The sequence below is a fragment of the Culex pipiens genome, chromosome 3, assembly GCF_016801865.2.
Source record: "Culex pipiens pallens isolate TS chromosome 3, TS_CPP_V2, whole genome shotgun sequence".
Classification (NCBI taxonomy): Eukaryota; Metazoa; Arthropoda; class Insecta; order Diptera; family Culicidae; genus Culex; species Culex pipiens.
Genome location: NC_068939.1, coordinates 28,076,701 through 28,093,069, shown reverse-complemented (window position 1 = coordinate 28,093,069; position 16,369 = coordinate 28,076,701). Strand labels below are relative to the sequence as shown.

At 32.5% G+C, this 16,369-nt stretch overlaps 3 non-coding genes across 3 annotated transcripts; 2 read left to right on the top strand and 1 right to left on the bottom strand.

Annotated features, from left to right (window-relative positions):
* The first annotated feature begins 240 nt into the window (after nt 1-240).
* Nucleotides 241-313, top strand: Trnak-cuu (transfer RNA lysine (anticodon CUU)). The gene has a single exon. It is a non-coding gene; the product is annotated as a tRNA-Lys (tRNA).
* An 11,115-nt stretch (nt 314-11,428) lies between these two features.
* Nucleotides 11,429-11,534, bottom strand: Trnay-gua (transfer RNA tyrosine (anticodon GUA)). The gene is made up of 2 exons: nt 11,498-11,534; nt 11,429-11,464 (listed from the first exon to the last, which is right to left on the bottom strand). It is a non-coding gene; the product is annotated as a tRNA-Tyr (tRNA).
* Nucleotides 11,535-13,112: 1,578 nt separating this feature from the next.
* On the top strand, nt 13,113-13,220 carry Trnay-gua (transfer RNA tyrosine (anticodon GUA)). The gene is made up of 2 exons: nt 13,113-13,149; nt 13,185-13,220. It is a non-coding gene; the product is annotated as a tRNA-Tyr (tRNA).
* Nucleotides 13,221-16,369: the final 3,149 nt, after the last annotated feature.

Below are 16,369 nucleotides of genomic sequence, written 5' to 3'. Positions count from 1 at the left end.
CATATGAAACTTCTCTTCAGGATCCAACAAGAATACGTCTCATCGTTGCTGACCTTCGTGCCAAGATTAGAACGAGCAGCATAATCCCCTTGCGCTTACGCGCTGAAACGGAACGTGTGATTCTCGCTTCGTTCTGCTCAGGTAATCAAACTCAACTCGAGGGTAGAAGGACTGAAACCGAAACGATGATTTCGGAGGCAAACAACAAATTGGTGAAAATGTAACGATAATTTATCAGCTGCCCGGCTAGCTCAGTCGGTAGAGCATGAGACTCTTAATCTCAGGGTCGTGGGTTCGAGCCCCACGTTGGGCGGATATCTTTTTTAATGAAAATAGTTGTCATTCACTCATTTTTTGAATCTTCTGCAAACAGGACAACTAATCCACTCTGCAACAGCGAAACAATAATTGTAATTTTTCGTAAAGATTTTATAGATTGACTCAGCAATTACGAGGTTCAGCAGAAGAATTATGAGTGTTTAGGACATGAAATGTAATCATGATAGTAGAAATTCTTCCAAACATTTTTTTTAAATTGCAGAGCAATTCCAGGCCAAAACAGAAATATTTTAGGTACTTTTTTCTCGACCCTCTCCGATTTCAATGAAACTTTGTAGACATGTTAACATGTTATCCAACACTTATGTTAGCCATTTTTGTATATATGGAGCCAGTTTCACTCGATAATGACATTTGAGAAGGGCGTAAGTGTTTTAAATATTTTTTGCATTTCGTTATTTAAATATCGCTGTATCTTGAAGCCGTTGCATCGTATCAAAAACTGGTCAGAGACAAACTTGTAGGAAATTTGACGGGCTTTCCGAAAAAACCAATGAAAGAAAAAACACGCCACTTTTATGAGATTTTTTTTATTTTTAAGTTTAAAAGTAAAATTTGATAGTGAGCTCACGATTTTTTTTTCAAAATGTTACAAATGTGCACTGTTACAAAAAGACTCACGAAAAATGAAGGATGGAGCAACTCACCTTAAAAAATACAAAAATCATTTACTGAAACTGTTTTTTTGAAAAGTTTTCTAAACGTCAACATTTTTAAAAACCGCATACGGGAATCGATTTTCCAGACAATTTTACATAAAAGTCTCGATACTGACCATTGTCCTAAGTCAAATCCTTGTGAAGTTACAGCGGTTTTAAAAATAAAAATGTTGAAAAAAATAGTTTTTTGATGGTTTTTGACAATTTTTATATGACAGACTTGATTTTTCAGTCTCGTAAATATTTTTACCGGAAAGCTCGTCCAATTTCCCATAAGATTGTCTTAGACCACATTTCAATTGTAAACATGGGCTTACAGATATAAGCTTATAACATTGCTCATAACTGAAAACCAATTTTTTTTTACCTTAATAGCACTTTTCAAAAAAACAGTTTCAGTAATTTCTGTATTTTTTTTAAGGAGAGTTGCTCCATCCTGCATTTTTCGAGAGATTTTTTGCTACATCTTAGGCTATCTTCACAAAAAATTTGAACAAAAAAATCCAAGGCTCACCTTTAAATTTGATTTTTAACTTAAAAATCAAAAATATTTTTTCGGATAAAAAATCATTTTTTTTCGGAAATCCCGTCAAATTTCCTACAAGTTTGTCTCTGAACACTTTTTTTTATCTAAAATGCTTTAAAAAATAGTTTCAATAAAAATTGTTATTCTAAAAACCGGGGTGACTTGGATAGTCACTATATTTTTTACAAATTTCAGCCTGAAAGTGTGCAAATCGAATGTTTTATTTCTTAATGACTATTGGCTAGTTTACTTTTCATGTTTAATTTGATAAAATTTCATTTACATGTTTTTTTTTAAACTATGTCTGTTAACCTCTAATATTTTTTAAAATAAATTTAACCCTCTACCGCCCAAATTTTTTTTTCGAATATTTTTTTTCCCGTGTTCAGGAGGTCATTTTGAGCAACTTTTTTTCTACGTTTTTCTTGTTTTATGTTTTTCTTGTTTTATTTTTAGTATTTTAATTTGCATTTATCTTGTTTAGTTTATGTTTGTTTTTGGTAGTATTTGGCCTACTCTACCACCTCCTATCATTACATTTTGCCTATCTAATTTTTTCATGTTTTTACAGTAACTTTTTCAATTTTTTGCATGTTTTTCACATTTTCTGCTATAAAATGGAACCATTATCATTTGAATTGTAAATAAATGCGTAGAGGCATAGTCTGGGGCACTAGAAAAATTACTGCATACTTCTTTTTACTTAAAATATAGGAAATGTTAGTAAAAAACACAGCCAAAGTTGACCCCTAAAAAAATTACATTTTTAAAAACATTGGCAAAGTCACATAAAACAAGTTTAACTTCCAACACTGAAATTTTCTAAAATTTTAAGAGTTCTTCTTTCCAATGCTTTTTAAAGATCAAAAATCGGTTGGAAAATTGATTTTTGGCGATTTTTTAGATCGAAGACCGTCTAAAGGCGGGGTTAGGTTGTAGAGGGTTAAGGTTAAGGTTACACTAAGATCTAAAATTGAATAAAATTCAGTAGAGGTTATTTTTTCATCACAATATCAATTTTTATTGCGACCAAATCCAATCTTCTAGCATGATTCATACATTTTTAAAATTAACTATGAATCTTATTCAACTGACCTATAAATCTGAAGATATTTTTGAATTCGGTTTCAATAACACTTAAAACTTGTAACTTAAAAACTTATTTCAACTGTTCATAGTGAAAAATAGTCTAAAGAATCTGATAATGCAGTCTGTTTTCCGATTCGAATTCATTTTCATTGACAAAAACATGAATCTTTGAGAGTATTTAAACAATCCTTATTAAAAGTTGAACCAACCGCCGGCTGAAGAACTCTATGCTAAAGAAACAAAATAAATAAGTAAATAAAACAATCATTATTATTAATGATTTCTTAGTTATATTCAACTAATTTTTTAAATACTGCATGAGGTACTTTGAACACTTCTCTACCTCAGTCAGTATAATTCCATACCATTCCGTATTTATTATTGTGTACTCTTATTTTAACGGAAAAATATCATACCTGTCAAAGTCACTCCGGTTTATGGTACATTATTTTCAAATTTTCACGCAGAACTTTGCTTTTTATTTTGAGGCTTTGATTTTGTCGGCCTTTAAAATGGCTTTTTTCAGAAATCTAAATATTCTATTTGAATATTTAATGGATTTGACCAAGAAACTATAAAGTCTATTAATGAAACACAATTTGACTCGGACCATCAATAATTACAACTACATTTGAGAGCAATCATAAAGTCCAATAAAATCAACCATTCGCATCTGGCAGCTCATAAAAAGTGCAACCCCACTGTTGTGGTCCATCGTCCCAAAAAATATGCAAAAAAAAAAACGAAACTCTTCACAGCCAACAAGTGCACCGAGCTCAAAATAATGCGAGTTGATTTTCCAGGCGCCATTAACTCATAATTTAATGTTTTTATTATTCCAATCCGTATTTCATTATAACTTTGGCACCCTTTTTTTGTTGTCCTTTGATGAAATCCCCCGTGGTGGTGGTGCAAAATAGGATAGAGCTGTTAAATCGCTCGACCGACAAATGAATCTCGATAGGGTGAAATTAAGTGCCCGATGACAAGATAGACAAAAAAAATGCTCGGGGTCGAATCGAGTGCGGTTTGTTTTTTCGAAGTATAATACTTAAAAACGTTTATTTTAAAAGTAAAGTGCTCTTCTGCCACTATTTTCGCAAGTTGAAGGATCCACTCCCGGAGTGAACTCAAATGGATAAGTTTGCTTTTTTTTGGCTCCTGACTAAACACGGTCGGAGCGCAAAAAGGGATATAAATCGTACGCTGTCATATTTCATCGAAGCAGTAAAAACATTTATTTATCCCGGAAAAAAAAGTTTGCGAAAGAATACAAGAGCGGACGAAAGGAATCGCTTTTGCTAAGAGCAAGACTAGTACGCGTGATAAATCACTGTAGCCCCTTGCCAGACAGTGTATTTGTTGCAAAAGTAAGTGAGCCGAATAGAGAGAGTACATTGAGCAAAGATTTAGTTTTCACATGAATTCAATTCAATTCAATTTGTGTTTTTTGGAATAAAACAGCTCTTATGCAGAATATTACATTTTTAATTCAAAGATTTCGAGGAACCTTTCAACTAACAAATGCCTAAGTTTAGATTTGGCTAGCTTGCTGATGATGCAATTTTAGCGAAACATGTTTTGAGAAAAAAATCCTAGTTCTATTGTTTTCTCTTTAAATAAATAAAATACGTTTTTTTTTTCAAAGCAAGATGATAAGACATTATTGTATTTATTTATTGTAAAAAAATCTGCAACAAATAGTTCTAATTATGACCAACCAAATTTCTACCACTGTTCAAATAGTTAAGGGGGCACCCCTGCAGTGCAACAACCATCATTGCAGGCCAGCCAACAGGATCGTCTGTAAAGAGGGCCTATAGAATGTGACCCTAAATATGATTGCTTGAGGAGGGGTAGAGAGAAGTTCGGGGATAAAAGTTATGATTTTATTAACGTAATGTATCGGTGCACTGATTTGTTTACATGGTGTGGAAAGCCTCGGTGTTTATTTATCGGCTTTAAGTACTTAGCGAGAGGTCTTTCGTGATGGTGTGAGGCTATTCAGCCGTTTACGATACCGTTGATGCTCTGGTAGGAAGCAAAATCTTTCGAAATATAGATTTTTTTGATAAAAATGGAGTGAAAATGTATAAATTAATGTTGAGTACACAATTGAAATCTAAATCAGGTATAAAAATCCTCAAATTGGTTTTCTAATTCTAACTTTGATTCATGAATTAATTTATCAAAAAAAATTCAACAAAAAAAAAAGAGTTTTTTTTATAAGGTCCTATAAACATATGAAAGATAATAGCTTATAGGTCCTTTTTTTTTTAAAAAAAAAACTCTAGATCTTAAGAATGTTAAACTTGATTATTTGAGTTTTTATTTTATAGATTTTTCATTAAACGGAGAAGAGAGACTGTTTATTTTAATCTACTATTTTTTTAGTGCTTATAGCCGACAATTTAAAGTAATAATAGTTAAAATTACAAACATAACCTAAAGCACTATGCGAAAAGCATTATATGTTTTAAACATAACAATAAAAAAAGCTTTTAAAAAGTAAGTATCTGGAGAAACTTTCAAATAAATGTTTTTTTTTTCATTTAGGCCGTATTTTTGTAAATAAGTTTATGTCGCCCTTCTTCAACATTGGCAGAAAAAATCAGGAGATATTTTTTTCTTCAAAAAACTATATAATTCCATCGGATAAAAACGTGCAATTAAAATTTTTTAAAAAAGACAAGTTAAAATGCAATTTCTGCGCTGATAAACATTTTTAAATCATTGAACCAGTAAGAAAAACTAGTTGAGCAGTTCTCCCAGATTTCGGTCATTCGATTTTTTTTTTGTATTTTTTAATCCGACTGAAACTTTTTTGATGCCTTCGGTATGCCCAAAGAAGCCATTTTGCATCATTCAATATTACGCCCTTTTAAAATGTTAGTCTTGGTTTAAAAATTTTGAAAATATTTTTTTTCGAAAAGATCGAAAAATTTCACGAATGTTTCATATTTTAACATTGAAAATCGGACCATTAGTTGCTGAGATATCGACATTAGAAAGTGGTGTGTTGTTTGGGTGAGACTTAGAAAACATCAATTTTCCTGTTTTTTAACCTTTGCATGGCAATATCTCAGCAACTGAGGGACGTATCAACAAAGTTAAAAAAAGTAAAATTAAGAGAATTTTTTCAGCTTTTCAAAAATATTTTTTTCAATAGTGGGCAAACATGTGAACTTATTTAAAAAAATGAAAAACTACGACTATTTTCAAAAAAGGCACCTAAAAATGAATTTAACTGGAAAACGGTGCACTTTATCAAAATTTCACTAAAGTACTTTTTGATCGCAAATTTGATTTTACATCGAAAAATGAAGTTGACAAATTTTTGCGACCAATTTTTCGATTTTTTGAAAAAATTAGTATTGATTCAAAAATTCATAACTCGCTCAAAATTTTTTTGCACAACCTGGAAATTTCTGAAAAGTTGGCATTTATGTCCTCTAAAACATATAAAAAATTAAAAAAAAATTAAAAATTGTGTTTTTTTGCAAATCAAGTTTTAGTAACAAAAAGTTAAATAAAAAATCACCAAAATTTTTTTTACCGTGCATCATTTTTTTCCAGTGTAGTCCGTATCCATACCTACAATTTTGCCGAAGACACCAAATCGATCAAAAAAATCCTTCGAAAGATACAGATTTTTGAATTTTCATACATCATTTTTGTATGGCCAGCTGCCATATTTGTATGGAAAATTATATGGACAAACTAATGATGCAAAATGGCTTCTTTGGGCAACCGAAGGCACCAAAAAAGTTTCAGTTGGATTAAAAAATTACAAAAAATAAAATTTAAGAAAAAAGACCGATTTCGTAGAGAATTGTTCAGTTATGTAATTTCAATGTAAAATATTTGTATCCGCATTCGTGAAATTTCAATGTACTGTGCAAAAAAAATTTCCTTAAAAACTTACATTTAAAAGAAACTAATTATTACAAGGCGATTGATCTGAATGGATTTTACAAAACTTTTCTTGTTAAATTATTGAAAACAATGGCTTGAGATTTGAATTTTAATATTTGTTTTTTATCTTATTTCATAAATAAAAATAAAAATTAAGGATAAAACTGTTGATGAAGGAAAAGGCAACATATGCTCAAAATTTTTAAATAAAACATTTTTAATTTTTATTCATTAAAACTTGCAAAGAACACAAAAAAATAGTTGCAACGGCTTTAACCATTTTGAATGATTATCTTTAAAAATATAATTTTTTAATTTATTATAAATGCAGTGAAAAAATAAAATAGTTTCATTTTCACATGCAGGTTTGTAATAAAAGAAATCAGGTTTCGTAGGATTCAATTATCTACGAAATTAAAAATTTTGTGTAATTTTTTCAATCAAATTTTATTAAACCAGAATTAAAAAATATGTTCTTGACACAAGAAACAAGTTTGAAAAATATATTTGAAACAAAATCTGCTTGAAATAAAAAAAAGAAGAATCCTAATCCACTTTTTATCAAAATAAATGTGGGTAATTCTCCACGAACTCACGCGAAATCGGAAAAAATTGCCCCGAACCCTCTTCTTCCTTAAATCGTTGCTCTAAAGAGTAATTTTGGTCCCTGATCACGAATCCGAGGCCAATTTTCAATAGCTAGTGACGGTGGTACGACTCCTTTCATTTTTCTGGATTCTTACTAAGACACGTTTTTCAGCAATTTGTAGCATGCAACCGTGAAGAGATAGAAATTGGTGTAAAAAAGACATTCATGTAAAATTGGACGCCCGATTTGATGGCTGTTCTCGAAATTCCAAAAACCGTTTTTTGTTTATCAGCTAAACAAAAGTTAAAAAAAATAGTTTTAAAGTCGCTGCCATTTCCCGTTATTCAAGTGTCAATATATATGAAACATGTCATTTTATGGTAAATAGAATGTACTTTTCAAATCACCTTCCCAAAACCGTCCAATCCAATCAATTATCGATTCCTAAGCAACTTGGGATTAGACAATCATCACATCACATGGCGAAAATCCAGTCTGCAATCCGCTAAAATCACCGTCTCCTAGCAAAGCGAATAAAATGTACTTTTCGAATCTGCAATAACCCATTTAAAACAAAAATTTCATTTTGAAATTTCGTGTTTTTTTTTGTATTTTTGCAGGGTTACTTTTTAGAGTGTACTCTGTACGGTACCAGGCTTTAACAGAAGGGGGCACTCTTATGGGATTTTTTTTATTACGGCATTTGCGAATGACTCCCGGACAAATCTACTACATTTTTTTGGCGAAGGGGGGCACTGGACCAACCAGACCAACCCAGTGGGGATACAAGGGGAGGAGGAAAATTCTAGAGCAGACAAAAACAAAAAAAAGATGTATAAACATAAGTAGTGTGCATGTATTGTTCACGAGTTATCAGAATCTTACCAAAAAGTTTTTTGAAAATGTCATGATATTGACCATTTTTGACCACTTTTGTTAAAAAGCGCTTAGCCAAAATCATAATTATATTCTTGAATAAAGAACCTAAATGCACTTAAACAATTAACTATGGAAAATCCTAATATCTTGGGAAGAAAAATAGTTCGACATTCGCACAAAAGGTTCTGTGTTACGACGACTACCAGAACAAATAGTTCGCTCGTGTTTCTCCAATCAGTGCAAACACATCCCACCTAAAAGCCGACCTAATGCACTGCCGGAACTCATCATTAATCTTGACATCCATCCAATGACCGGGGGTACATCTCTTGACGAAAGCCAGTCTGACTGATGGCTTCAGCACCGAGTGTCTCGTCATCGGATATTGGATCCTAGCTACTACAACAACACGCGCGGGCAAACAGTCAAGCCAAAAAGTCAAGAAATCTGCCCCAGCCCACTGTCAACACGTGTGTGCGTGTGAGTAGGAGGAGGAAGTCAAGGAAACTTCCGATTTCCGCAAATCAATTCATCTCCCGGCGTGACGCACGTCATCCTTTTATGTTCGTTTTTTTTTTGTGGCGTTTGCTCTCACACAGGATATGCTGATGCTGACTTCCCCTTTTTGTTTTCACCACGCTGGAGGGAAAACAGGGATGGGAAAAACATGCTTCAAACCCCGTTGCGGGATACTCAAAGTGGCGAAGAGATTTTTCACAATGATAGGAAAATTGCTCTTTTTTTTGCAGTCGACACCACCCCCGGTTCTAGCGCCTTGTTTGTGAAAAACGATAAAAATATTTGCAGATATGAGTGTTTTTGTGGCTGTGGCGATCTGCTAAATGTTGTTTGCTTCCGCGGGGGATTCGATTTCAATTTCTTAAATGTTTTTATGGCTACAGAAGAACGCACTATCTTGAATGATGATGGTGTCGCCCTGCTGCTGAAGATTAAATCATCTTGGGGTGACGTTTTTCGAGTCGTAACGGAATTATGAATTTTTACGGTTTGCGGAAGCGAGCATAGTACGGCAATAAAAACCGATTTCCAAGTTGTATCCCGATTGTGAAGAGTGGCAGATGTAAATGACTTTACGTTGCTTTATCGTGATGATCTGGGTGGTAGCATTTTCAACCCCTGGACGAGATGACGAGTGATTAACAGTTGTGATAATTAAGTATGTTTACCCCTTGTCGGCCAGAAACTTTTGTGGACAATTGTTGATGTCACGGTGTTTTGTCACTTCAATTAACGGAACAAAATCTTTTACTTTTGTTCTTTTTATAAATACTATTTATATTTATAAATACTATAATAACATTTTTTTAAAGTTTTGTTTCTCAGCTTTGGTAGAATAAAGGGAAAGGGTACTAAAGCTACATTAGCTAGCTATATTTGCGAAAGTATATCTTTAATCTAAATTTTATAACTTTTCGCAATTTTTTGGAATTTAATTTTGTTTTTTTTAAATTTTATGATTTTTTGTCCATCGATTCCTTAAGTCCAGTTGGCGTAATTGGTTTTCCCATACAAATTTAGGGACTGTCCAAAGTTCTATGAAAATATTCAAAAATCTTCATCTCGAGAAGAGGTTTTCTGATCGATATGGTGTTTTGGGCAAAGTTGTGGGTCTTTTTAGAAAAAATGGGATTTCTAAAAAAAACTATTCGTTTTTTTAATTCATATCACAAAATTCGATTTGGCAAAGTTTACCCGCGTTGTTTTTCATAATTTGATATTTTTTAGAAGACCTAAATTGCTAATTTTTAAGCTATAATGCTTGACAGAAATTTTTATCTGGGCTACGTTATAATTAATTGAAAACTAAAGTTTAAAAAATATTCTAATAAAATGTTTCTAGATGCAAAATTGAATTTGCTACACATTGGTAAAATTTAAAAAGGTGCACTTTTTTTTTAAATTGACTGGAAGAGAATAAAAATTCAGAAAAAAAAGTTTTTTTTCTGAGTGCAACTTAAGAAGCCATTATTTTTCATGCGATAAGCTATCGATCTGACTTCAAATGTCATAATTAATCCTTAGCGAAATTTGCCAGCTTTCTGTAAATATTTCTTATAGTTTCCTAGATTTTGTCGATTGAAAAACAAGTTGTTTATGGACACATCTCTTCAACAAAATGCCGGATAAACAATGTTAAAAAGAAAATTAAAGTTATTTTAAAGCTTTTTGTAAATATAAAAATGTTGGTAAAAAATAAACACTTTTTTAAAACTTTTTAAAATTTACTTGAGTGTTTATCTATTGTAAACTAAATTTTAAATTGAAAAGATAACTAATGATTTTTTGAAACCCTTTACAACTTTTTCAAAAACACTAAATCGATCTGGAAATCTGTTTTTACGATACAGATTTTTGATTAATTCATATTATTTCAACAAATTTATATGAAGATTTGTATCGAAAAACCAATGATGAAAAAAAAATTGAAAATTCGATTTGCGAAAACGTATAGAATTGGTCCTATATTTTTAAAGGCTCTTGCTAATAATTTTGAAAGTTTTTGTCAAAGTCTACCCGAACAATCAGGGGGGTAAACATATTTTATTAAAAAACTTCAAAATTTCAACGGAAATTGAGAATCGTTTTTAGCATGTTTGATTTTTTTTGGGAATTTTCGATGTAAAGTATCGAAAAAAGTTTTTTTTTCGCAAAAAACATACATTTTTAAAAACAAACGATTGCTATACAACTAAACTATTGAAAAAATGATTTTAAAACACTTTTTCCATTCGAAAATTTAAATATGGATTGTCTTTAATATATATTTTTTAGATTTTCTACAAAAAAAGTGTACCAGTTTGATAAAAAATAAAAATAGTCTTTGTTAATTATATTCCAAACTTTTAAACTCTGTTGCCCAAGTTTCAAGGATTTTAGAATCATTTTAAGGAAGTGACATAAAAATATTCTTTACAAGTTTCTTCTATTCAAACTTATATGTTTTGTTTGCGTTTAGTTTTTTTGCGCCTTGATTTTATTTTTGAACAAAATTATATAAATTTAAAATGTATTTGTAGTAAAAAACATCACTTAATAAAAAATACGATGTTCAACATAACATTTTTTTATTCAGGAAAATTGATAAAATGTTTAGAAATAATTGGATCAAACTCTGTCAATTCACACGAAATGAATTCGCAAAGTGTTATTCTGAGAGGTAATTTTTAGATCTGATCAAGAATCTGGGATTCATTTTGTAAAATCATTTTTTTTGCCTAAAATCCATATGATAAAATTAAAAACAGAAATATGAGGCAAGTTAAATAAGCTTCGAAATGTATATTTATTAGTTCATTGTGTTTTTCATTTCAAATAATGACAACAAATATGTTTAACGTCAGTTCTTTGGGAAATTATATTCAAAAACGTCAAAAATGTCATTGCTTTACAATCTTTTTCATACAAAAATGATCCTTCGAACCGGATTTGAACCAGTGACCTATGGATAACTGCTTGACTTTGTAAGGCCAACTGAACCGTCTACAGTCCACCGCTCTACCAACTGAGCTATCGAAGGTTGTTGAAGTTTGCTTTCTTTCAGTAGGACACCAGCAAGGCGTTTTATTTTTATATTTTATTTTGTTAATTTAATATTTAGGGGAAATTCTCGTATGTTTGGCAGGTTAAGCACTCGCTCCTAACTCCATCCAATTTGCTGATTTTCACTATTTAAACAACTAATTTTGCAAAACTTTTGATAGAAACTTGCTTGCTCACTTCTTATTAAGCTATTTATCACTCCATTTCAGTTGAAAACGCTTTTAATTAGCTTTAATTGAATGTCAAAGTTCTGACCTGCCAACATTAGAGACACGCTGGAATTAGATGCTGTTCCCCTACTACATCGCCGGTTGAAATTTAAACTTTGCTCTAGCAGTTAATGATAATTCCATGCAATTTGAAATTTCTTTTCTTAATTGTTGTCCAGTTAAATTCATTTCTGAGTCTGGTTTTACATTCCTACAATTCCAGTTTATCCAGATTGGCTCATTTTTCCACCCTTAAAAATCCATCCCCTCTCTGGGGAGCAATTCATTGGCTTCCCTCAGAGAATCCTCCACGGCAGAGTTTAGCAGCTCGTTTTCACTGCTCACCACACAATCAACAATTAATTTGAAACGACTTAAAACCAAATTACACCACATAAATCAGTTCATTTGCCAGTCCTGGTCGTTACTCAACTAGAAGTCCCATTGAGAATATTACATCCTTATCCTTTAGAAGTGAATATCCCTCCTGAAGTGACAATTTTCGGGACAAGTTCTTCCCCCTGTCTTTTTTGTATTTTGTCAGCGAGGACGTCCACGCATCGGCAAACAGTTGATGAAGTCAAGAGATGGGACGTCGTTGCGTTTTCCGTCATCTGATCATTAGAACAAAACTCCCTTCTCGTTTTTCGTGGATTCGCTGGACCTCCTCCCCAATGACTAAAATTCACAAATAGTTTCCTCCGTCCGATTTTGCCAGCTGATAAAATAAATTTACTTTATTGCTCCCGGACTCATATCTGGGGTCTGGAATCTGCAATTTTAAAAACTCAATTTTTTACGCAACCTCGCAGTGCTCGCGCTCTATGAAACCTAATGAAGTGGCACGCAGAACCCGGGGCGGGGGTGGCCGCATAAATTACGGTTCCCATTTATGGGCCTTGCCATGGTGACTGACGATGAATGGCATCATCCCGGACGGTTCCCTGAATCCTGTGGAGAGACAGAGCAGTCGGATGACATGCGGCGTTGTTGTGAAAACAGGGGCCGGATGATGAGTCTTGTTTTGCATCACGGGACAGATAATGGATCTCATGCTTGCTGTTGGGATGCTGCCGTCGTCGATGTGGTTCATTGCACGTGAACAAGCTGAAGTTTGATTACTGAGAGGAGGCAGAAAGGCAACGTGACAAGTGGGTTTGATTGAAAGGTGGTCGATCTTTGTGATAAGTTATAATGCTGATTTTCATCGAAATTTTCATGAAGATTAAGCAATTTTAATGGTTGCACCCTGTTCAAACTTTTTTCATTATGATCGGCATTTGAAACCAAAATTAATAAGAATCATTTTGTGTTAAGCGTTATCACCAGCGTTATTCAATACACAACCTTCGATAGCTCAGTTGGTAGAGCGGTGGACTGTAGAGGCTGAAATTTGGCGCTGAGTCAAGCAGGCAGTAATCCATAGGTCACTGGTTCAAATCCGGTTCGAAGGAGATTTTCTTTTTATTTTAATCAACAGGACAGGCAATGAATAAATTCGGCAAATACGGTTTTGATAATGTACATTTATTATAAATCAATTCAAAATTAGCTTTAACCCTTCAGACCTGATGGGTCATAATGATCAAAAATCATTTTTTTTGCAATTCCGTCGTGAAACTACTTACTTTTCCTGTCATTCTTGAACGACGAAAAAGCCTACTTTTCTGTACCAAAAATAACAGAATCGAATGGCAACACTTTTCAAAATAAATGCTGACAAGTTCTACTTTTCAGCACTGAAATGGGTGCTGAAAAGTTGAACTTTTCAGCACTTGTTTCGAAAAGTAACATTTTTCAACATTTTTTTGATTTAAACGATTTATTGACAAAATACGTAAAAATTTGACTTAAAATTTCACTCAATGGGTGTTTTTCGAAATTGCAAAAAATGTTGTATGGAACTCGTTGCAAAACTTGATTTTTTCAGCACTCTTCGTATTTATCCAACTCGGTGAACCTCGTTGGATAAATGTACGACTCGTGCTGAAAAAATCCTCATTTTGCAACTTGTTGCATAAACTACTATTTCAAAATTCTGGCCTGAAAGGGTAAAAGCAAATTCAAATTTCATGGTTTGACTCCAACCCCTACAATTTTTAATCCAAAAGAAAAAAAAAGAAATTTTCATTGAAAAAACTTGTTCAAACTAAACAAAACTCTTTTTTTCAAAATGTTTATACAAAAAAGAATCACATAATGCTTTAAATATTATTTCAGTTATTTACGCTACTGTAAAAAGTTACTAAATATCTTTGAATCAAATTCAAATTTATGATCAACAAGCCTTACCCGAAAAACTTCGTCTTTTCCTTTTTTCGTTTGTTGACGTTTTTAGCTTTTTCCTTGTTCAGCCTCCTATGATCAAAATTTGACTTTACGCAACTTTTTCCATACAATCTGCAGATTTTCCGGAATCGGTTCCAGAGTGGCCAAAGTTGCCACTTTTTGGCGTAAGAACCTTCCTTGGGCTTATACGAACCCAACGCAACAAAGAGCACCTCGATCCGACGCTCCGTATTGAACTGATTCGCGTTCGAACAAAACCGTTTAAATTTTTTATATATATAGATATAAAACCACTCTTTTTGATTTTAAATATAAAAACCCGATTTAATCCCACCTGGGGTGAGATAGAGCCTTTCTTACTAAAGAATATAACAATGGTAGAACTTTTTTCAATTCATAACATCGACTATGTTTATTTATAACGTCAGCACAAAAGAAAGTCTTATGATGAAAGCAAAGTATTATAAATGATATGATTTATTTATTTATTTTATGACAAACGCGATCATAGCAAGCTTCCGATGCGCCAGTGGCAACGCACACCGCGGTTTTGGTTTCTTAGCTTCGGTGAACCGCGTGTGCCGCACGGTGCAGGGAAGCTAGCCATTTAGCTTCTAAGAAAGTGAGAGAGTCAGAGATAGCTATTTTCAACAACCGCACCACTACACACTCAATCGCGAGAACCTTATGTAGAAAGCCATTGGCGTCGCCAGCATTGAAAACTTTGAAAACGATATAAACGATGAAAGCTTGGAAAGCTCCTATTGGAATCCAATGAACCCTGTTAAATAAAATTACGAAAATGAAGTCTACATTTAGGCGATTTTAGGAGCGCACGGGAAACAAATTGATTGTAGCCAGATGAGTGTCCTATGTCACAAAAGTTTTTGCATAAACATTGGACAGTTATGCAGAACAGGACAGAGCAAAACAAACCGAAAAGCTACGATATCAAACATGTTGTAGGAAACATCGGTAGACAAGCTACTACAAAACGAGTATAAGTCGAGCCACAAAATATATGCGCCAGCATTCTCGCGCCAGCATTCGAAGCTCAACTTGACAACTTGGCGACGAAGCGTCGAAAATCGGTGCAGTGTGATTTTTTGACGATTTCTCCGATTAAAATTCATGCTGAATCGACATATTTACGAAGCTGGAAATGACGTCCAGCCTTAAAGTAAAACCTATACCTTTCTTTAGTAAGAAAGGCAAAAAAGTTGTATAATGTTTAATCATTATTCTATAGGTACCAGTATCTTGAGTGAATCAGAACTAATGTAACGAATTGGGACAGCTGTTGAAACCAAGTTAATTGCTGTGAAATCTACTGACATTTTATAAATGGATATGAATAACTTTTTAAAACATGTTTGATAAACAAAACTCTAAATTCTAAAATTATCTTAAATTTAAAATTGACTTGATGTCATTTTCTTTCTTTCCGTTTCTTTTCTATTTTAATACATCATCAATGTAATAAAAATATGATTTAGATATTCTAGTCATAACAAAAAAGTTTGTAAATGAATTCTATGATTCCAATCTTTAAAAAACAACTAATATATTGCAAAATGATCTGATGACTGGTTCAAAAATTCCGGAAAAATTTGACGTCCTAATAAAATTCATTGTGAAAAGGCAAATTTAAAAGACCAAATATAAATTTTAAGCAAAAGATTCAGTTGGGCAAATTGTGCAACTAAACAAAGCGATTTTGGTAGAAATAAATATATAAAACAACCAAACCAGATATCTGGCCAAAACACATTTTCCATAAATGCTTAAATAATTGATTTTTTTTGCATAATTTTTTTCCGTTCTGATTCTGTTGCTTAAAAAAGTGAGGATTTCTTTAGGTCGATTGTTAAATTTGTCGAACATTAAATGAATAACCAGAAGCCTACAATTAAATGTTCTTTTTTCAATAAATTCTGCATAAAATTTTTAAATAAATGAATCACAAATTTAAAGCACATACTGTCTGTGCTTAAAACTACTAGCTGATTTAAATGTATTATAAGAAAATACTTTTTTATTTTCGGCTTCTAGTTAGTTTTTGTTGAAAGTAAGTTTCACTTGGAAAAGTTAAACGGCACCTGTTCGCATAAATGTCCCCTATGCACTTTTATCACTTTTGAGTTAAGGATGCAGGTTATTTCAAAATCATGTGCTCTTTCAGAAATGCTAAAAATATCTAGTCACAGTGAAAAAATTATGTAAATTTCGAAGGTGTAATTTTGGAGGTTGAATATTACATCTTTTATGATGTAATTTTACCTCAATTCAGACTGAAAGAGTGACATTACACAGT